Genomic DNA, 24,678 nt, shown 5'->3' on the forward strand with positions numbered 1-24,678 from the left:
CATGCTTACACACTCGCTCTCTCTCTAAAATAAAATCTTAGAAAAAAAAAGCAACTCCTCATTTATTTGAGTTTTATGAGATCACAATGACTCAGTCACATTTTCAGTCTCCATGTCTAATTCTAGATCTCTTCCTGTTTCCACCACATCTGCAGTTACTTGCTCCACCGAAGTCTTGAATCCCTCACAGTCATCCATGAGAGCTGGAATCAACTTTCTCCAAATTCTTGTTAATGTTGATATTTGGACCTCTTCCTATGAATCACACATGTTCTTAATGGCATCTAGAATGGTGAATCCTTTCCAGAAGTTTTCCAATGTACTTTGCCCAGATATATCAGAGGAATCATTTATGGCAGTTATAGCCTTACAAAATGTGTTTCTTAAATAATGACTTGAAAGTTGAAATTACTTCTTGATTCATGGGCTACAGAATGAATATTGTGTTAGCAGGCATGATTGTCTTTTGTATATCTCTATGAGAGCTCTTGGGGGACCAGGTGCATTGTCAGTGAACAATAGTTTTCTGAAAGAAATCTTTTTTTCTGAGCTGTAGTTCTCAACAGTGGGCTTAAAATATTCGGTAAAATATGCTGTAAATGGATGTACTGTCATCCAGACTTTATAGTTCCATTTATAGAGCATAGGCAGAGTAGATTTAGCATAATTCTTAAAGGCCCTACAATTTTCAGAATGGTGAATTAACACTGTCTTCAACTTAAAGTTACCAGCTGCATTAGCCTCTAACAAGAAAATCAGCTTATCTGTTGAAGCTTTGAAGCCAGGCAGTAAATTTCCCTCTCTAGATATGAAAGTCCTAGATGGCCTTTCCTTTTTTTTTTTAATATTTTATTTATTTATTCATCTGTGAGAGAGAGAGAGAGAGAGAGCACAAGCAGAGGGGAGGGGCAGAGGGAGAGGGAGAAGCAGATTCCCCACTGAGCAGGGAGCCCAATGCGGGACTTGATCCCAGGACCCTGGGATCATGACCTGAGCCAAAGGCAGACACCTAACTGACTGAGCCATCCAGGCGCACTGATGGCCTTGCCTTCCAATGAAAGCTGTTTCATCTACATTGAAAATCTGTTGTTTTAGCCATTTTCATTAATTAGCTAGATCTGGTTAACTTACTGCAGCTTCTACATCAGCACTTGCTGCTTCACCTTGTACTTTTATGTTATGGAGATGGTTTATTTCCTTAAAGCTCATGAACCAACCTCTGCCAGCTTCAAACATTTCTTCTTCGCCTACCTCACCTCTTTCAACTTCCACAGAATTGAAGCAAGTTAGGGCCTTGCTCTGGATTAGACTTTGGCTTAAGGAAATGTTGTGGCTGCTTTGATCATCGATCCAGACTTCTAAAACTTTCTTCATATCAGCAATAAGGCTATTTTGCTTTCTTGTCATTCATGTGTTCACCGAAGTAGCACTTTTAATTTACTTCAAGAACTTTTCCTTTGCATTCACAATTTGGCTAACTGGTACAAGAGGCCTGGCTTTTGGCCTATCGTGGCTTTTGGCCTGCCTTCCTCACTAAGCTTAATTATTTCTAGCTTTTGACTTTAAGTGAGAGATGTGAGACTCTTCCTTTCACTTGAACACTTAGAAACCATTGTAGTTATTTCAATACTGATGTATATCATGGAATAGGGAGGCCAATGGAGATGGAGAGAAATGGGTGAAATGCTTGTCAGTGGAGCATTCAGAATACATACATTTATCAACTAGGTTAACTGTCTTATATGGGTACAGTTTGTGGGGCCCCAAAACACAATAGTAACATTCAGGATCACTGATCACAAGTTAGCATAGCAAATACAGTAATAATGAAAAAGTTTGAAATATTGCACATTTACCAAAATGAGACACAGAGACACACAAAGTGAGCAGCTGCTGTTGGAAAAATGCTGGTAAACTTGCTTGACACACAGTTGCCATTGACAAACCTTCAATTTAAAAAAAAAAAAAAACACAATAGGGCGCCTGGGTGGCTCAGTTGGTTAAGCGACTGCCTTCGGCTCAGGTCATGATCCTGGAGTCCCAGGATCCAGTCTCGCATCCGACTCCCTGCTCAGCGGGGAGTCTGCTCCTCCCTCTGACCTTCCCCCCTCTCATGTACTCTCTCTCTCTCATTCTCTCTCAAATAAACAAAATCTTTAAAAAAAATAAACACAATATCTTCAAAGTGCAATAAATTGAAATAGAATAAAATAAGTCTGCATTGTGTTCTCTGATTGCAATAGGATTAAAGGGCAAATCCATGCCAGAAATATATATGGAAAATATATACGGAAAACAAATATTTGGAATTTAAATAACATACCTCTAAATAACTCATTTCAAAAAAATCACAAGAAAATTAGAAAGTATTTTAAACTGAATTAACATAAAAATAGAACATATCAAATATGTGTGAATAAATAAAGTCATGCTTAGAAGGAAGTTTATAGCAATCAATACTTGTATTAAAAAATAAGAAAGGCTAAAAATCAATGATCTCAGCATCTACCTTGAGAAACAAGAAAAAGAAGAGCAATTATACAAAAAGTGAACAGATGGAAGGAAATAATAAAAACAGGAGCAGAAATTAGTGGAAAAGAGAAAAATCAATGGAGAAAAATCAATGAAACCAAAAGCTATTTGAAAAGATTAGTAAAATTGATAAGCTTCTAGATAATCTTATCAAACATACAAAACAGTTTTCCCAGTTGTGTGACCTGAATATAGTTAATTGACTGAAGGTCATATATGTTATTTGATTTTACATAAACTGACAAGGTAACTTAATAAGCCTATCTTCCTTCCAGTATATCGTACTTACTTTGTGATAGAAATGTAAGAACTGGTTTGAGTAGATATAAAATCATGCAACAACCAAATAGTTGCCAATATCGGTGGTTTTGAGCATTAAAAACAACAGGTGTTGGGTGGAAGTAGCAGCTCTCCCTAAATATATTCAAGCTGGCTGAGCTACAGAAGTATTAGACCTGCTGCATGACTACTGAAAGCATAAATAATACAAGTGCATGAAAGATAAAAAGAATATGGGTCCCCAAAAAAGAGAATTCTGAGTTTTCTGAATTCTTATTGCACACTATTTGATATTTTTTGTGGTATTATTGCACTTACATTACAACAACTTGTACAAGTACCATCTCCTTAAGGGAGAACAATTATTTAATTTATATTTCTCACAGCATCCATACCTGACAAAGAATTACAGTTTGTGACTAAAGATTTTTTTAAACAATGGATCATTATTGCTATTAGAAGGAAAAGAAGGGAGAGAAGAAGAGAAAGAAGGGATAAAGGAGGAAGGGAAGGAATTAAAAAAAAACAAAACAAAACAGGGTAATTTGGCAGTTACTCAGTTATCCTCAACAGAAAAGTGCAGGCAAAGTTGGATGACTTTCTTTTGATTTGTCATTAAGGTCATAGAAGGAGTGAAGAGAGGGTTATAAAGTTATGTTTCACAAATTGTACTGTGGAAAGCATTGCTACTTAAAATCTGACCCCCGCATTGTTGTCAGTCAACACCTGTGTGTTTTGGGAACATGATAAGATGAAGTACAGGAAAAGAGACTAAGCATGTAGGAATATTTATAGTAACTGGGTAGGTTAATTTTATGTCTTTTGGATCTAATTATTAAAAATAGGAACTCATATTTTGTATGTCTTTATTTTTATTGTATTTTACAAAAGTATGAGTCCACACAAAATAGATGTTTTTTCTGTTATAGAACAAAATAGTCTCCCCAAAATATTTTGTCCTGTAAGTATTCCATGATAAAATGAGTTCAGGAAATGTTTCATTGTGTTTTTATTACAGTTTACATGGCACTTTGAAATGTTGAGGCCTACAAAAGCTAAAGCTGCTTCTTTAGTTTTGTTAACCCATGATTTTTCAAGCCTTTTTGAACTGAGAATTATTTTCATAATAATACTATTGAGATCCTGGGGAAAGAGTACTCAGAGAAACACACTTAGAATTATGATATGAGAGTTATAAGGAAGTTTCCAAATTTGTAACATTTTAACGATAATGTCAAAATGTTAACTCTTTCAAATCTCTAACCATATTGAAAACCTGTTCAGTTATTTATGAGAAATCAGTTGATGTGTAATTAACAGTGATTTTTTTCAACTTTTCTATGGTCAATTGATTCTCTTTTCAAATAATAAAGTTTTATATCATATACAGTGAAATTACATGTCATACATTTTGAATGGCAAGTGTAAAGTGAGATAATAGGTTTAAATAATAATCACCTTAAAAATTACAAATAGAAAATACAGTTGACCCCTGAAAAACACCAGGGCTGGGGGTGCCTAGGTAGCTCAGTCATTAAGCGTCTGCCTTCGGCTCAGGTCATGATCTCAGGGTCCTGGGATCGAGTCCCACATCGGGCTCCCTGCTCCGCGGGAGGCCTGCTTCTCCCTCTCCCACTCCCCCTGCTTGTGTTCTTACTCTCGCTATCTCTGTCAAAAAAATAAATAAAATCTTAAAGAAAACAAAACATCAGGGCTGGAAGTGCCTAACCCCAATTCAAGTATCAGGGGTTTTTTTTGGTTTTTATTATTATTATTATGTTAATCACCATACATTACATCATTAGTTTTTGATGTAGTGTTCCATGATTCATTATTTGCGTATAACACCCAATGCTCCATGCAGAACGTGCCCTCTTTAATACCCATCACCAGGCTAACCCATCCCCCCACCCCCCTCCCCTCTAGAACCCTCAGTTTGTTTTACAGAGTCCATCGTCTCTCATGGTTCATCTCCCCCTCCGATTTCCCTCCCTTCATTCTTTCTCTCTTGCTATCTTCTTCTTCTTCTTCTTTTTTTTAACATATAATGTATTATTTGTTTCAGAGGCACAGATCTGTGTTCTACCCTACAATTTACCCCAAAGATAGAAATGTAGGGATCTGAAGGGGTACATACTCCCCAATGTTTATAGCAGCAATGTCCCCAATAGCCAAACTGTGGAAAGAGCCAAGATGTCCATGGACAGATGAATGGATAAAGAAGATGTGGTATATATATAAAATGGAATATTATGCAGCCATCAATAGGAATGAAATCTTTCCATTTGTAATGAGGTGGATGGAACTGGAGAGTGTTATGCTGAGCAAAATAAGTCAATCAGAGAAAGACATGTATCATACGACTTAACTGATATGAGGAATTCTTAATCTCAGGAGACAAACTGAGGTTTGCTGGAGTGGTGGGGGGCGGGAGGGATGGGGTGGCTGGGTGATAGACATTGGGGAGGGTATGTGCTATGGTGAGAGCTGTGAATTGTGCAATAAAGGGCTAGTATCCAAAATCTATAAAGAACTTATCAAACTCAACACCCAAAGAACAAATGATCCAATCAAGAAATGGGCAGAGGACATGAACAGACATTTTTCCAAAGAAGACATCCCAATGGCCAACAGACACATGAAAAAGTGTTCAACATTGCTCAGCATCAGGGAAATCCAAATCAAAACCTCAATGAGATATCACCTCACACCAGTCAGAACAGCTAGAATTAACAAGTCAGGAAACGACAGATGTTGGCGGGGATGCAGAGAAAGCTGGATGACTTTTCTTTTGATTTGTTATTAAGGTCATAGAAGGAGTGAAGGGAGTGTTATAAAGTTATGTTATAAAGTCATTCCCACTGTTGGTGGGAATGCAAGCTGGTGCAGCCACTCAATTATCAATTTTGACTCCCCAAAAACTTAACTGCTAATATCCTACTATGGACTGGAATCCTTACCAATAATATAAAAACTCACTTAACACATGTTTTATATGTTATCTGTATTAAATACTGTATTATAACAATAAAATAGCCTAGAGAAAATGAATGTTATTAGGAAAATCACAAAGAAGAGAAAATACTTTTATAGTACTATACTGTATTTATTGAAAAAATTTCATGCATAAGTGGACCTGCATAGTTCAAACCCATGTTGTTCAAGGGTCAACTGTAGTTTATTTCTTAAGTATATTTTTACTGGTTAATAAATTAAAAATATAAACTTTGTAATAATAAGATGTACATTTATAATTTTTAAAATATATTTTACTTATTTTTAAATTATCATTCAGCTTTCATATGAAACCATTTTTCTAATTGCCTTTGATAAACCATTTTAATTCTTAATATCTCTCCCTGAGGATAGCATTTTTATTTATTTGGTGACTTTTATTTTATGTTTTAGAGAGTTTATCAATGTCCATTTTTCAATTTCCCTTTTTTCTAAGATCAACTATGCATACAATTAAAGAAGAAGAAAGTCAAAGGTATAACATAGTCTTCCATAATTTCTAAAATAGCCAAAATGTAAAACTATTAGAAACATTCTTTATCCTCACAATTTTCTTTTCTTTCATGAGGTAAACTTTAAGAGCTATAAAGCCTGTTGGAAAATTACCAAGTACAATTCATTAGCAATGGTAGATGTTAAATAATTAAAATAATACTTTAATTTGACCCACTAATCAAACAAAAATTAGTTTCTTCCTCTCACTTTTTATAGTACACATAAAATTATTATCCTTTGTAGAGAGATTTTATTTCCTTTTCATATTTACTTGAACTGGTGAAGGCATTAGAAAAAAACTTTCGGCAAAAAATGTGTTATGCTTATAAAATATTCTGTGGTCATTTATGAAAGATTCATTAAAATTGGCTTGGCTATCTTGTATATAATATTCCAATTTCAGAAACAATGATTTATGCCAAATGGATCAAACAAACTTGGTCAAATTTTGAGATTTGCTCAAGGAAGGGAATATTTCAGAAACTTGGGATTTAAAATAATTTTAACATTAACTCAGTCTTTATTTTTTAAGAAGAAAAAACAAAAATAAGAATTATTCTTCTTACCTTCTGTGAGGAACCCTTGAAAGGAGATATTGACAAACAGGTGGATATCCATGTAATATCTACATTCAAGAACAAGAGAAAGGAGACAGGATTGTTTTCAAATATTTGAAGTGTTAGATTTATTTTATTTAGTTATAAATCTAGGACCAATGAATATATACATGATTTGATTAAATATTGTTAAGGGTCTATTAAATTCTTAAGAATTGAAAGTCTTTTTCAAATTGTAATAGAAAATATAACATCTAGATAAATTGATACCTACAGTTCCATCTAGTAACAAATAACACAGATGTGCATTTTATGTTCCTAACTTATTAAAAGCAACATTTTCTTACTAAACTTAAAGTGGAAGAAATCAAGATAAAGACTTTGTAACTCCTACCAGTTCATAAAGAGCTATTTATTTAAATCATCCTTTGGCCACTGGATTTGATAGAAGAGAAGCTTATACAGTTATTCTGAATAACTAATTGAATATAATGTATGCTTGTTGCTTCATAATTGAAGAAAATTTTTTTTTCCTTCCCTGAGATCCAAAATACCAAAAGGAGCATTCCCCCCCACCCCGCCCAAAAAACATAGTTTGGCCTGTGCGAAATACAAGATGTGTATACATTTTTTTTCGCTTTCAAATCTCAAAAATAAATCACATCCTATATATTTATATCATTGGGCCATAATTTGTATTAATATGATATGCTTAGAAACTGTAGGCCACAGTGGTTACATGTGCAGAATTTGGTCTCAAATAGATTTCATCAAATTCTGGTTTTATGAGCCATTGTAGAAAGTATAAAAGTTATAATAATTATACATAGAATTCATGAAGATCATACCAGTTACAGATATTGGATATTTCTTATTGATAGTCTTAATATGGAGATCAAATTAGATAATGTATACAAAACACTGTACAAATCATAGTGTATTATATAAAACTAATTTTACTGTACAATTCTTTTAATATTGTTAATATTCACCAATATTGTGCTATAGGCCTTCTTACTTATTTAAGCACTCTTATGCTACACAGAAAAAATTATTTCCATATTACGTGTGTCATACATATGTTAAAATCTGGGTATCTTTTTTTTTTTTATTTTACTTATCTGAGAAGAGAGGGAGAGCATGAGCGGGGAAGGGGCAGAGGGAAAAGCAGACTCCCTGCTGAGCAGGGAGCTTAACACAGGACTAGATCCTAGGACCCTGAGTCATGACCTGAGCCAAAGGCAGATGCTTAACCGACTGAGCCACCCAGGTGCCCCAAGTCAATATCTCTTATGTAGAAGAATGCATTTGAGGATCGAGGGCCTGCGACATTTTAATGTTAATTATTTTGCTTCATTTTCATTTCCCATAGTTGTATAGTGCTGAGTTTGAAATAGAGTTAACTCAATATTAGCTATCGTTTCAATAAAATATTGCTTTATATGATTTTTAAAAGGTGTACGTGATGATCAAGTTAACATACCCCTCAACTCACATAGTTACCGTGTGTGTGTGTGTGTGTGTGTGTGTGTGCAGTGAGAAACTTAAGGTCTACTTTTAGCAAGTTTCTAGTATATAATATTATTAACTATAATCATCATTCTGCTCCAATAGATCCCCAGAATCTATTTATCTTCTAACTGAAAATTTGTACCCTTTCACCAACATCTCCTCACTTCCCCTTATCCCCAGCTCTGGACAACTACATTCTCCTGACTCTATGAGTTTTATTTTTTTAGATTCTACCTATAAATGAGAATTTACAAATGAGTATTTGTCTTTCTATGTCTGGCATATTTCACTTAATATAATATCTTCTAGGTTCAGTGGAAATAGCCGGATTTCCTTCCATGTTAAGACTGTCCATCAAAAACTAATGATGTACTGTATGGTGATTAACATAATAAAGTTAAATTTAAAAAAAAGACTGAATAATACTCCATCATATATGACATTTTCTCATCCATTCATCTATCAGTGGACATTTAAGTTGCGTCCATATCTTGGCTATTTTGAATAATGCTATAATGAACATGGGAGTACAGATATCTTTTTGAAACCCTGATTTCATTTCCTTTGGATATGTACCCAGAAGTGGGATTGCTAGAACATATGGGAGTTTTATTTTTAATTTTTTGATGAATTTCCATACATTTTCCATAATGGCTATATCAATTTATATTTCCACCAATACTGTACGAGGCTTTTCTTTTGCAATAGAGAAGCCTTTTAGTTTGATGCAGTCCCATTTGTTTATTTTTGCTTTTGTTGCTTATGCTTTTGGTGTCAAATCCAATCATTGCCAAGACTAAGGTCAAGGAGCTTTTCCCCTATGTTTTCTTCTAGAAGTTTCATGGTTTCAGGTCTTACACTTAAATCTAATCCATTTTGAGTATGGTATAATCCTTTCTCTGTATGGTATAAGGTGTTTAATTTCAGTCTTTTATGTAGATATTCAATTTTCCTAGCACCATTTATTGAAAAGACTACCATTGCTTTATTGTTTATTCTTAGCATCCTTGTCAAAGATTAATTAAATATGCATGGGTTTATTTCTAGGCTCTTAATTCTGTTTCCTAGGTCTCTATGTGTCTCCTTTTATGCCAGTACCATACTATTTTGATTACTATAGCTTTGTAATACAGTTTGAAATCAGGAAGTATGGTGCCTCCAGCTTTCTTCTTTCTCAAGATTGCTTTGGCTATTTGAGATTTTTTTTGTGGTTCCAAACTAATTTTAGGATTGCTTTTTCTATTTATGTGAAAAATGCTATTGCAATTTTAATAGGGATTATATTGAATGTGTAGATTGCTCTGGGTGATGTGAATCTCTTACCAATAATAGTTCTTCTAAACAATGAACACAGAGTATTTTTCCATTTGTGTCTTTTCAACTTCTCTTATCAATATTTTATAATTTTCAGTGTACAGAACTTCTACTTCTTGGCTAAATCCTCCCTCAGTATTTTATTCTTTTTAATGTTATTGTAAAAGGGATTATTTTCCTAATTTCTTTTTTGAATTGTTTATTGTATATAGAAATGCAACTGATCTTATGTATTGATTTTATATACTGAAACTTAAACAAGTTTATTTTAGTTTTAACCATTCTTTGATTTTTTTAAGATTTTATTTATTTATTTATTTGACAGAGAGAGAGAGAGAGAATGAGAGAGCACAAGCAGGGGAAGTGGCAGGCAGAGGGAGAAGCAGGATTCTCGCTGAGCGGGGAGCCCAGAATGGGGCTCAATCCCAAGATTCTGGGATCACAACCTGAGCCAAAGACAGACGTCTAACCAACTGAACCACCCAGGTGCCGCTTTTGGTGTTTTTTGATGGTGTTTTCTATATGTAAGATCATATCATCTGCAAAAGGAGACAAATTTAACTTCTTCCTTTCTGACTTAGATAACTTTTATTTCTTTTCTTGCCAAATTTCTCTGGCTAGGACTTCCAATATTATATTGAATAGAAGTGGTAAGAGTGGATACCCTTGTCTTATTCTTGATCTTAAAGGAAAAGCTTTCAGCTTCTTAGCATTGATTAGGAGGTTAGCTGTGGGCTCATCATATTTGGACTTTATTATGTTGAGGTACATCCATTCTATACTAATTTGTTTAGTTTTTATCATGAATGGATGTTGACTTTTCTCATGTTTTATTTTTTTCCACATCTATTGAAATGATTATGGGAGTCTTATCCTTTATTCTGTTAATATGGTATATCATGTTTATTGTTTTGCATGTATTTAACCACCCTGGCATCCTGGGGATAAATCCCACCTCATCACTGTGTATGGTTCTTTTAATGTGCTGTTGAATTTGGTTTAATAGCATTTTGTTGAGGATTTTTGCATGATATTAGCCTGGAATGTTATTTTCTTGAAGTATCCTTGTCTAGCTTTGGTATGAGGGTAATGCTGGCCTCATGAAATGAATCTGCAAGTATTTACACCTCTTCAATTTTTTGGAAGAGTTTGAAAAGGACAGAAAATCTTTAAGTGATTAGTAGAACTCACTTTTTTTGTGTGTTGGGAGGTTTTTGATTACTGCTTCAATCTTCTTGCCCATTATTGTTCTGTTAAGGTTTTCTATTTCTTCATGATTCAATCTTAGAAGTTTGTATGTTTCTGGGAATTTATCAATTTCTTTTAGGTTTTCTAATTTGTTGGCATATAATTTTTCATAGCAGTCTCTTATAATCATTTGTATTTCTGTAGTATCAGTTGTAATATCTCCTCTCTCATTTATAATGCAGTCCTTTTATTTCTCAGCAGTCTTGCTAAAGTTTTGTCAATATGTTTATCTTTTCAAGAAACCAACTCTTTGTTTATCTTCCTTATTGTCTTTCAAGTCTCAATTTCATGTATTTCTGCTCTAACTTTATTATTTCCTTCCTTCTGCTAAATTTGTGTTTAGTATTTTGTTATTTTTATAGATCCTTGGAATAAATTTGTTGGTTTGAGGGGGTTTTTTTGTTGTTATTGTTAATGGTATTTATCACTCTAAATTTCCCTTATAAATCTTTTTCTACATCCTGGAAGATCTGGCATTTGTATTTTCATTTTTGTCTATCTTAAAACTTTTTTATTTCCCTTTTGATTTCTTTCTTGACCCATTGTTGTTAGAAATGTGATGTTTAATTTGCTCTTGTTTGTGAATTTTTCAATTTTCCTGTTACTGATTTATAGCTTTATACCATAGTGGACAGAAAAAATACTTGATATGATTTCAAACTTAAATTTATTAAAACTTGTTCTGTAACCCAACATATAGACTATCTTGCAGGATGTTTTTGTATACTTGAGAATAATGTGTATTCTGCTGTGTTGGATGAACTGTTCTGTATATGTTTGATAAATCCATTTGATCTGTAATGTTATTGAAGTCCAATGTTTCCTTATTGATTATCTGTTGGGAAGATCCATTCATTTATGAAGGTGGGATATTGAAGTTACCTATTATTGTATTGCTGCCTGTTTCTCTCTTCAGTTCTAATAATATAGACAGAATATTGTTGTATACCTTTTTTTCATCCATTAAGCCATTTTATGGATTTTAATAGCATGCATGTAATCAGGTTTGCCAGATAGGTGTTGCTCCCCCTCGGTCCCTAGAAGAGCTCCAAACTGGTCACTGGGAAAAACCTGGATAGGCAGTATTGGCCCCAGACTACAGTTCAGAGGGGCAGGAACTAAGTCACAGGGATGCTTTATTATCTGCACTCAGACCAAAGCCAGCAGTCCTTCCTCCAAAGGCTCAGATGAGTGTGTCTTCTTATGAATTTCTGAGCAGGCAGGATCACTTCCAGACTGTAGCTGGGAGGGGATGGAACTGAGTTACAGGGCCATTTCAGAATCTGCAATTGGACTGGACCAAAGCCAGAGGGCTTGCCTTAAATCTTGGACAGGTGTGTCTCCTGCCTGGTTTTGGACTGGCAGAACTAGAAGCTAAGAGGGGCTAGAGCTGGGTCACAGGTCATCTAGGGTCCACAGCCAAGTACCAGGTGTTGGTCTGTTACCCAGGGTATGGGTGGACTCCTGCTGAGTCCCTTGCTGAATGGTGCCAGTGGCAGGACCAAGGCCAAGTGGTGTTGCAGCCTAGTCCACTGAGTGGCAGAACACTGTCTGGATTTAGGTCTACAGTCAGTGAGTTGGTCACCTGGGCACAGGTCTGCTTCCTCAAAATAGACCTTCTTGGTCTTGGCTCCGCCAGAAGTTCACAATATCCTACCTTGATCTTAAATTTCCCACAAAGATATTTTTGTCTATGGATGGCTGCCAAATTATTGTTGCTGAGGGGAAATACAAGTAGGAAATACAAGTGTCATTTTGTCAAATGTTTTGTATCTGTCTTCAAGCTTATAATAGAAACTGGAAAAAGTTACAGTGTAATCCAAGCCAATACATGATAAGTTCCAAAATGTCTGTAGTTATAATTAATAAGGCTTTAAGTAAGTAGAGTCTTTATAGACAAAATGGAACTTTACTCTCTGAAATATTTAGTTCATATAATGAAATTCCTTTTTTTCCTTCTCTTATCTTACTCTTGTCTCTTCAGATAACTAAAACTATCTGTCAGCAACAGATATAAATTTTAGCCATAAAATCAGATTTTTTTTTTTTTTGCCAAATGGTAAGTAGATATTTCAACTCTGTGGCTTTAGCAGCCACACACAGTTTCAAAAAAATCTGTATTCACTAGATGTGAACAGATTCAAGTAAGCATAAGCTTCCCTGAATAGCCCGGCCAGGGAATCTGGGTCTTCTACCAAAATGGGATTGCCATTTGAAGTAGGTGGATTCTGCTATTGTTTTAGGCTCCTTCTTTCCTTCTCTATCATCTTTCAGTATAAGAAATTAGATAAGACCAATATACCCTCCTTATTCAAGTGTCTCAATTCTTCTTTGAAAAGTCCTTGACCAAGAAAGACAAACCATCTTGAGATGTGCTCATTTCTTAGAAAACAACTTCCTTAATTGGTGTAATTTTAATGAACTGAAAATATCTATTAAAATAACTAGGCACAGAGGGAGGGGTCTAAGATGGTGGAGTAGATAGACCCTGGACTCACCTCCTTCTGTGGACATACTAAATCTATACCTACATATGGAGCAATTCCTCCTGAATGACTGAGGGCTGATTGAATGATTTCTATTTAACAAAGGATAGAGAGACCACATAGAGAACAACAGGAGAGACACAGACACAGTAACAATGGAAACCCCAATCCCAATGCTGCAAACTTCAGTAGGGAGAGCTATCACTCAGGAACCAATGCAGGTTTGCCTGCCCTGAGGCACAGAAAAAAAGCAACAGTTTAAAGGGAAACTAACCTATAAGTGAACTAACCCTAAAGTGTCCACCCAACAGTGGAGTTAACACCTGGAATTCTCTCCAGGGTCAAAAGTGCTGGGGAGCCCTATTGTTTACATTCCCTCTCAACCTTGATAGCACAGACAGAAGCAGGATCTGGTGCTGTAGCTAGTCTGCTGCCTCAGTAAGCCTTGGGCCCTTAGCTCACACTAGCTCAGCACACCTGTCCATACCCACCTTAGCTCAACGCATCCCACCAGGCAGCCCAAATGTGGTGCATACCAGGATACCCCCAGCCTGCACCCACTACAAACTCATCCATCGTGCCAAGGCAGCACAGGCAAAAAGCACCCATGACACCCCAGGTGCACCTGCTTCTGTTCCAGCTGTCTTGCCAGGGGGCTCCTGCACAGAGAGCCCCAGGACACCAGCCCAGCACCCACTCCAGCTCCTGCTACCCTGCCATTGTGCCACCTGTGTGGAGTGACCCAGAATCCAAATTCCATGCCAGTAAGCCTCAGCTGGCCAGCTAAAGCCACCAGGCATACACAGTCTACACAAGGCATGTTCCTACAAAAGGCCACCCCTTCAAGACTGGGAGAATATTCATAGAAACACACATAAAGTCAGACAAAATAAGGAGACAAGAAAATGCTCCAAATAAAAGAACAAAACATCACAAAAGGAACTAAATGACATGGAGATAAGCAACCTACTTGATAAAGAGCTCAAAGTAATGTTGATAAAGATGCTCACCGGACTTGAGAAAAGAATGGATGAACTCGGTGAGGACTTCAACAATGAGAGAGAGAACATTAAAAAAAGAGCCAATCAGTTCTGAAGAATACAATAGTTGAAAAAAATACACTACAGGGAATCAACAGCAATTAGAGGATGTAGGAGAAAAGATCAACAATCTGGAAGATAGGGTAATGGAAATCACCTAGCTGAACAGCAAAAAGAAATTTTTAAAAATATGAAAATAGGTTAGGGAACCACTGGGAAAACAAGCATACTAACATTTGCTTTATGGGGGTCCCAGAAAAAAAAAAAGAGAGAGAGAAAGGGGCAGAAAACTTATCTGAGGAAATAACAGCTGAAAACTTCCTTAACCTTAGGAAGGAAGCAGACATCTGAGTCCAGGAAGCACAGAGAGGCCCAAACAAGATAAAGCCAAGATCTACACCGAGATAATAATTAAAATGACAAAATTAAAGGTAAAAGAAGAATCTTAAATATAGCAAGTAAAAAGCAACTAGGTGCATACAAGGGAAACCGTGTAAGACTATTAGCTGATTTTTCAGCAAATTTGCAGGCCAGAAAGGGGTAAAATGATACATTCAAAGTGTTGGAGAGAAAAAAACTTGTAACCAAGAATACTCTACCCAGCAAGGTTATCATGCAGAATTGAAAGAGAGATAGTTTCCCAGACAAAATTTAAATGAGTTCATCACCATGAAACTAGCCATACAGAAAATGTCAAAGACTTCTGGAGATGGAAAGAGAAGAGGCCATGACAAGAAAATTATGAAAGAAAAATATTGCATGGGTAAAAGCAAACATATAGTAAAGGTAGTAGATCAATCAGTTATAAAGATAATATGAAAGTTGAAAGACAAAAGTAAAATCAGTAACACTAAAAATTAGAGGACTCAGAAAAAGAGAAAAAATGTGAAATATGACATCACATACATAAAACGTGGGCAGGAGGATAAAAAGGTAGTGTTTTTAGAATATATCTGAATTTAAGTGACCATCAACTTAATGTAGACTATTACATGCTTAGGATGATTTTTATTTGTTTTTTCATTTTTAGTTTTTTTGAGAGAGAGAGCGCATGCACAAGCAGTAGGGTAGGAGCAGAGGGAAAAGGAGAGAGAATCTTAAGCAGGCTTCGAGTCCAGCATGGAGCCTGATGCCAGGCTCAATCATAGAAAAAACACAAACATAATACTAAAGAAAATTATCAAATCACATGGAAAAGAACAAGCAAAGAAAGAACAAAGAAGGACTACAAAATAAAAAAAAACAGGAAACAACAAAATGACTATTGGTGCATACCTATCAATAATTACTTTAAATGTAAATGATCTAAATATTCCAATCAAAAGACATAGGATGACTGAATGGATAAAAAAAGACCCATCTATGGATCAGTTAGAAAGTGAAGTGATAAAAACAAAAATTACTCCAACTAAACACAAATGGAATATAAATGCTGGCATAGAATATACAATAAGGAAAAGACAATCTCTTTAACAAACAGTGCTGGGAAAATTAGGACAGTTATATGCATGAGAATAAAACTGGACCACTTTCTTAGACCATACACAAAAATAAGCTTAAATTGGACTAAAGACATAAATTTGAAACCTGAAACCATAACATTCCTAGAAGAAAATATAGGCAGTAATCTCTTGGACATTAACTTTAGCAATATTTTTCTGGTATGTCTACTCAGGCAAGGGCAACAAAAGCAAAAATAACAATTGGAACCATATCAGACTGAAAAACTTTTGCACAGTGAAGCAAAACATCAACAAAACAAAAAGGCAACCAACTAAGTGGAAGAAGATATTTGCAAATGGTAGCAGATAAAGAATTAATATCCTCAAAGCATATAAAGAACTCATACAACTCAACACCAAAAAAAAAAATAGTAATCTAATTTACAAAATGGGCAGAGACCCTGAACAGATATTTTTCTAAAGAAGACATACAGATGGCCAACAGATACCGAAAAGATGTTCAACATCACTTATCAACAAGGAAGTGCAAATTGATACCACAGTGAAATATCACCTCACACCAGTCATAATGGCTGGTATCAAAAAGGACAAGAAATAACAAGAATTAAAAAAAAAAGAACAAGAATTGGCAATGATGTAGAGAGAAGGGAACCCTCATATGCTGTTGGTGAAATGTAAAATGGTGCAGAAAATATTTGGAAATATAATATGAAAGCTCCTCAAAAAATTAAAAATAGAAATACCATACTAATCAGTAATTTTATTGCAGGGTTTTTATCCAAAGAAAATTTATCAAAAACTAATTCTAAACTATATATGCACCCCCATGATTATTGCAATATTGACAATAGCCAAGATTCATTGGTGACCTAAGTGTCTATCAATAGACGAATGGATAAATAAATCAGGATATATATACACACTATAAATTTTACTCAGCCACAAAAAAGAATGAACTTTTGCCTTTGTGACAACATGAATGGACCTACAGATTATCATACTAATTGAAATAAGTCAGAGAAAGAAACATCATGACTTATTTTTGGATAAAAACACACCAAACAAAAACAGACTAATAAATAAAGAGACCAAAACTGGTAGTGGCCAGAGAAGGAGGGGGATGGGGAGCAGTGGTTGGGATGGGTGAAATAGGTGAAGGGTATTAAGAGGTACAAATTTTCAGTATAATTAATCATGCTGATGAAAATACAGCATAGGGAATACAGTTAATAATATATTAATAACAGCATAAAGTGATAGAGAGTAGTTACCCTTATCATGATGAGCATGCCACATGTGCAGAATTATCAAATCATTATCTTGTACTCCTGATATTAACATTGTATATCAACTATCCATCAATAAAAATTAAAAATCATACCAACAATATTTAAAAATAAAAAAACAGCCACAGCTAAAAATAAAACCTGAAACAGAACTCTGCACAGACAGAACACATCTTAAATATATATCTATATTTATTTTTAGAACAAAATTGCTCATTTTTTTCTCAAGAGAAATGTAGTAATGTAGATAACTAACTAGATAGGTTGTGGATTTTGTGTAGTATTTGTCAGTTGCCCCTTTAATGGTCACTGTAGATTAATTTAGTCACATGGCTACAGACCACAACATTAACTTCAGATGTTTTATGCTATATTAAAGGTCAGCTTCAGATAAAATCGTAAAATTGGTAGTTTATCTTTAGCCCCTGTGCACGTAAGTGCTTCTTTTTCCCCTTCAATTATCCCTGAAGATCTCTCTATTCTTTTCCTACATAGTCTCACTCATAATTTTCAGTAACTACCAAAAAGTAAACCAAGAAAATAATTTCTGCCAAAGTATAGTTGATAAAACTTATGTTTCTATCCCTTTCAGAATGTATTCATTTATTACTTTGTAACATGTAAGTAAAATACTTAAGACCAATGTCGATTTCTTTCAAATCAGTATATTAATAATGACATTTTCATTATCAAGTTCTGAGATTTGAGGTAACAATTTTGGGCCAAGAACTTTCTCAGTAGGTACAAAACCAAGCCCCATATTTCATCCATTCATAAATCAAGGCCTAACCATAAATTACTCTCAGGATCTCCAAACAGGATATTTATAGTTAAAAAAATTCAAATTCAGAGGATATGATATCCCCTAAATGGTAAGCATCAAGGAAATAGCTTTGTGAACAAATTATTTTCCTTTATGATTTATATTCAGTAATACATACCTCATATAATTGGGCTAGGAAGAGATAAGGGTGACTTAGAGACTGAGCTAATTAAGTTCATGAATGAATGCTAGAAAAGAGTGATGCCAGAAAATTGACATTTGTTAGTGAAATTCAAGAGGCATAGTGCTTTCAGAGCATTCTGGAAGTTGTTAGCAGAGATTTAGCATAGAACCACTGGTAAAACTAAAAGCAGTACTCCTACTCTGATGTAGCTAGGGTACCTATCAGGAATGTCGGCCTGAAGGAATGTAACTGAAACTACCTGAAGGATGGGGTATTGGCTTGGTCACAAAAAATAAGGTAAAAGACAAATAGTAAGAACTTTGGTCAGAATCAATATGTTCTAGGAACGCCTGAGTGGCTCAGTTGGTTAAGCGTCTGCCTTCGTCTCAGGTCATGATCCCAGGGTCCTGGGATCGAGCCCCACATTGGGCTCCTTGCTCAGTAGGGAGCCTGCTTCTCCCTCTCCCTCTGCCTGCAGCACCCCTGCTTGTGCTCTCTGACAAATAAATAAAATCTTAAAAAAAAAAAAAAAGAATCAATATGTTCTAAATTTCCACTCCTGTCCATGGTGTAATTCTAGGAAACCAGATTTACATTTCAGTCTTAAACAATAATAAATTGGACAAATACATGAAACAAGAGTTTTCAGATATTGGACTAGTAGCACGCAAAAATTATCCTTGAAGATGCTATAGTGCTTGATGTCTCATGATTCACTAGTCTCTGTTCCTTTGTTTGTCTCATTTTTTTATATTTGTGTTTTATCTTTAAAGTTTCTTGTTAGGTTTAGTAATCTCTTTTGTGGTATCTTAACTTCTCTTAATCCCACCCAGTATATTTTATACCTAATACAGTGTTTGTATTTCTAGAAGTTTGATTTGAATCTTCCGTATACCTTTCTTATCTATTTGTCATGCTTAAGATTTCTGCTTCCTTCTTGATATAAGGATATTAACACATATTTAACATCCATGTGTACTAACTCTATCAAGTGTGTTTTTCTCGGTCTGTTTTTATTATTTATCTTTCTCTTAAACGTGTGTTATAGTTTCCTCCTTTCTTGAAAGTCTAAACATTTTTATTGCCTGTCAGACATTGCAAATATTTTACTTTTGAGTGGTGAAGTATTTAATTTTGGAAAAAAATAAGCTGGAGTATTAAAAATAACTAATCTCAAGAAAATACAAAAGTATAATACTCAATAGAGTATTTGTTTAAAAATAGACATATAGAAAAATGGAACAAAATCAAGAGCCCTGAAATAGGGTGATAAACAGTTGGTAACAATGATTTTCAAAGGTAGTAAAGACAAATTTTAATAAGTGATGTCCAAAAAAGACAGTATTATCTGCAAGAGAGGGAAATTGGAAATCTAATGTTAAAAAAGAACCTCAACTCTTAACTTACATATTATATAATAAGTAACTTAGTATATATCACAGATTTGATATAGGTGCTAAAACTATTAAACTTCTAAAAGAAAACATAAAACATTTGGTGATTTTAGGCAAACATTTCTGATATAGTAACACACATATAAAGCATAAAAGGAAATTTTATGAACTAGTCTTGATCAAAATTAAAAATTTCTGCTCCTCAAATGCTACGTTTATGAAAAATAAAAGTTAAAACACAAAATTGGAGAAAATATTTTCAAAACATATCTGATAAAGGACTTATATCCAGAAAATAAAGAATGCTTACAACTCAATTATAAAATGACAAGCTAATTTCAAAATGAACAAAAGATTTGAAAAAAGTAATTTTCTAAAGAAGATCTATGGATGGCAAATATGCACATGGGGAGAGGCTAATCATCATTTGTCATTAGGAAAATACAAATAAAATACAAGTGAGGACTACAATGAAAAACTACTGCATACCCGCTAGAATGTATAAATTTCAAAGACTGACCATGTAAAGTGTTGACAAAGAGAGGAACTGAAACTCTCATAGAGGAAATATATTATAATCACTTTGGAAACAGTTTAAGAGTTTCTTTAAAAGTTACTATATTGACACAGAATTACTATAATTCCAACTGCACAAATGATTTTCTACAGAACATGAGATTTTTAATATCTCTTCTGTAAAGCCTTCCATGTCTGCCCCTCCCCAGACTTAAGTGCAACTGATATGACAGAATGACACTTTGTACATATCAACGTCCTTCACAGAAGAGATTAAAACAACTAGTCTGCAAATTAATTAAGGTTAAGAATATTTTTTAAATATACCTTGTGCTTTGCATGTTGCTTGAATTCTTTTATTTATTATTTTTTTTTAAGTAGGCTCTATGCCCAGCATGGAGCCCAGTGTGATGCTTGAACTCACAACCCTGAAATCAAGACCTGAGCTAAAATCAAGAGTCAGAGACTTAACCAACTGAGCTATCGAGGCACCCCTGCTTGAATTATTCTTCACTCGAATATATGAATGAATGATTTCAAATACCTACTTTGCATGCAAAAATACAGCATTATTTTGCAGATGAATGTGATTATACATGTAACTTATATATAGGATCATCTATGCCAATAATTTAAAATAAAAAGAACTGTACCCCTGAAACAAATAATACATTATATGTTAATTAAAAAGTAAATTAAAAAAAAGTTACTATATGAAGAAAACAGTAACTCTACAATGGAGAAAACTGACAAACACTGTCTCAGTCATGTGACCAAGTTTAACATTATCAGTGCTAAAGTATATTGAGAGCATATATCATTGATGTGAATGTGATAAGAATGGTGCTTTAGTTATGTGGAATTTCACCCAAGACATAGCCCCTGTCTAGTCACAAGCAAAACACCAGACAAACCCAAACTGAAAGACATTCTACAAATTACCTGACCAGTATGCCTCAAGACTATAAGGGTCATCAAAAACTAGAAGTCCAAAATATTACCACAGTCTAGAAAAGCTTAAGGAGAGTGATAACTAAATGTAATATGGTATCCTAGATAGAATTCTGGAAAAAATATTAGAAAAAAAACAAGGAAATTAAAATAAAGCATTTACTTTTATATTCTTCATTCTTTGTGACAAGTGTACCATAGTTACGTATTACATGAGCAATAAAGAAAACTGAATGAAAAGTACACAGGAATTCTGAAATCTTTTCATCTTTTCCATAAATCTAAACCTATTCTAAAAGAAAATTTTTTTAAATACTAAAGATAGCATAAGATCAGCTTTCACTTCTTGGTAATTACCCAAGAGAAATAAAAGCACATATCTAAAGAAGGCCATTAGGTGAATATTGATAGCATCTTTATTTCTAATAGGGAAAAATTGGATACAAACCAAATATTAATCAAAAAGTGAAATATAAAAATACTGTGTTATATTTATACAATGGAATACACTCAGCAATGCAAAGGAATGAAACCAGTGTTTTACGCAACGTGAATTCAGACTGCCCAGAAAATTCTGTATTCCACATAATTCCATTGTTTTAATTCTAGAAAATTCAAAATAATCTATAATCTATAAAATCACTGTTTAGTTTGAGCTAGGGATGAGGGACAGATCACATAGCAGTAACAATAAAACTTTTCAGGGTGATTCAAATGTTTATTACCTCGATAGTGGTAATGTTTTCATTGATGTATATGTGTCAAAACTCATCAAACACTACACAATATATGAACAGTTTATAATACTTCAATTATATTTCCATAAAGCTATAAACAATAAAAGAGGCAATAAGTGTTCATTATTTATCCTTGTATATCTACACTCATTCTTTTGCTGATTGTAGTAGACTAAATAATGACCCCCCACCTCAAAAAAAAGATATTAAGTCCTGGAATGTTACTTTATTTGTAAAAAGTCTTTGCAGATGTTACTAAATAAGTATCTTAAGATGGAAGTTATCTTATTTCATCCTTTTGAGCCCTAAATACAATCACATATACCCATCTATAAGGGAGGCAGAGGGAGATTTTACAGAGACAGAAGAGGATGAAGCAGTGTGATCATGGAGGCAATCATCTAAGTGATGGAGCTTTAAGCCAAAGTATTAGAATATGAAAGAAACAAGGAATGGAATTTCATTAGCTTCCAGAGAGAGTGAGAACATGCCTTGATATAGACTCAGACACTGATTTTGGAAAAAAAAGAAAAATGGTAAAAAAAGAAATAAGAAGAAAGAAGAAGAAAGAAAAAACTTATTTTGGAATTCCGGTAGCCAGAACTGTGAGAGAGTAATTTTCTGTTATTTAAAGGCATCAAGTTTGTAATAATTTGTTATAGCAGCCAAAAGAAACTCAAGAGTTTCCCATAAAGTTACCCACTTTCAAAGATTTAAGTATACTTTCTATTCAGAAATTTTTTTTGTTTGTTATTTTTATTGTGGATTGTTTTTTTATTTCAATTTTTAATTTAAATTCTAGTTAGTTAACATATATAGTAAAATTAGTTTCAGGTATAGAGTTTAGTTATTCACTATACATACATACATATAACACCCAGTGCATCACAAGTGCCCTCCTTAATACCTATCACTCATTTAGCCCATCTCCCACAACTTTCCTAGTCTTCTCTTTTGAATTTAAACTATGGAATTCAGTTGCCAATGTGACATCTTCCCTTGGAAACTTTCAGTATTTCCAAAACTGAACATCTTCTCCCAAAACCCTACCTACCCCCACCCCAGCTTTCCTGCTTAGTTGATACCAAATCCATTGATCCTATTACTTAAGCCAAAATTTTTACCGGCATCCTAAAATCTTTTCTCCTGCTCACAACCAACACCCAATGTGTAGGGGAATCTAGTTAGCTCTACCTTTAAAGTATATCCAGAATGTGACCACATATTACTATATCTACCACTACTACAAATTTTGGTTCAAGTCACTATTGTCTCTCACTAGGATTAATAATATACCCTACAGCTTTTCCTGCTTCTAGCCTTACTCTTCTCTAGTCATCCAGAAAAAAAAAAAAAATTAGTTACCTTTTAGAAACATGAATAAGATTAAATCATTCATCTGCTTAAAATGTTTCTCAATTTCCCTAAAAGGAAAAGCAATGTCTTTACTGTGGCTTACCCAGCAGGTCCTACTTGATTTGGCTCTCCCTTCATTTTTCTAACCTCCTCTCCACTGTTCTTCTGTCCCTCCTTTATGAAATCCCAGCCACACTGGCCTCCTGGCTGACCTCAAATAACCTGCCTTAGAACCTTTGCTCTATTTCATTTACTTGGAATGCTCTTCACATTCATAGAGTTCCGAGTCTGTGCTCAAATTTCAAATTCACAATGTAGTATTTCCAGACCACTCTAATAAAATAAACACCCCCACAGCTGCCATACCAAATTCCCCTTACCTTATTTTTTCCCATAACACTTAGAACCTTTTTATAAACTTGCTATTTTTACTTATTTAGTATATTTTTTGTTCATTGGCTCACTGATACTGGAAGGCAAGCTCCTTGAATATAGGATTTTTTGGTCTCTTTTTCAATGATGTATCACAACTGAACAGAACAATGGATGCATTAGAATAGGTACTCAAATACTTATTGAATGAGTAACCTAATAAATAAGTGAATTAACATTAAAGTTAAACCTAGTTCTCTGTAATTTAGTCTTCTTTGAATGAAGAATTTCTCTAAAGACATACAGATGACCAACAAACACATGAAAAGATGTTCAACATAACTTCATTAGGGAAATGTCAATCAAAACTACAATGAGTTATCACCTCACACCTGCCAGAATGGCCAAAATCAAAAACACAAGAAACAAGTATTGGTGAGGATGTGAAGAAGAAGGAACCCTCCTGTACTATTGGTGGGACTGTAAACTGGTGCAGTTACTGTGGAAGACAATATGGAGATTCCTCAAAAAATTAAAAAATAGAATTACCATATGATACAGTAATTGCACTACTATTTACCCAGAGTATACAAAAACACTAATTTGAAAAAATATATGCACACCCCTATATTTAGGCAGCATTATTTATAATAGACAAATTATGGAAACAACCCAAGTGTCCATCAATAGATGGATGGCTAAAGAAGATGTGAGATACACACACACACACACACACACACGTACATATACATATATATGGAATATTACTTGGCAATAAAAAATAATGAAATCTTGCCATTTGCAATAACACAGATGGATCTAGAGAGTATAATGTTAAGGGAAATAAGTTAGTCAGAGAAAGACAAATACCATATGATTTCACTCATATGTGGAAGTTAAGAAACAAAACAAATGAGCAAAGAGACAAACCAAAAACAACTCTTAACTTAGAGAACAAACTGATGGTTACCAGAGGGAAGGTGGGTGGGGGAACGAGTGAAATAGGTGAACAGGATTAAGAGTACATTTATCATGATAAGCACTAGGTAATGTATAAAATCATTGAATCATATTGCACACCTGAAACTAATATAACCCTATATGTTAATGACAGTGGAATTAAAATAAAAATTTTAATTTTTTTAAAAAATTAAAATAAAGAGAATCTGCTAACCTCT

General features: G+C 34.2%; 1 long non-coding RNA gene across 1 annotated transcript in view; it reads right to left on the reverse strand.

Moving 5' to 3' along the window:
- Positions 1 to 23,300, reverse strand: part of LOC141374848 (uncharacterized) — an 81,817-nt gene extending 58,517 nt beyond the window's left edge. The window contains exons 1-2 of the long non-coding RNA XR_012381994.1: positions 23,232 to 23,300; positions 6,888 to 6,946 (exon numbers count right to left, since the gene is read on the reverse strand). This is a non-coding gene — a long non-coding RNA (uncharacterized lncRNA). The remainder of the gene's footprint in view (positions 1 to 6,887; positions 6,947 to 23,231) is intronic.
- Positions 23,301 to 24,678: the final 1,378 nt, after the last annotated feature.

Source organism: Callorhinus ursinus, unplaced genomic scaffold, assembly GCF_003265705.2.
Source record: "Callorhinus ursinus isolate GAN/ISIS: 27379988/994484 unplaced genomic scaffold, GSC_fseal_2.0 scaffold22, whole genome shotgun sequence".
NCBI lineage: Eukaryota > Metazoa > Chordata > Mammalia > Carnivora > Otariidae > Callorhinus > Callorhinus ursinus.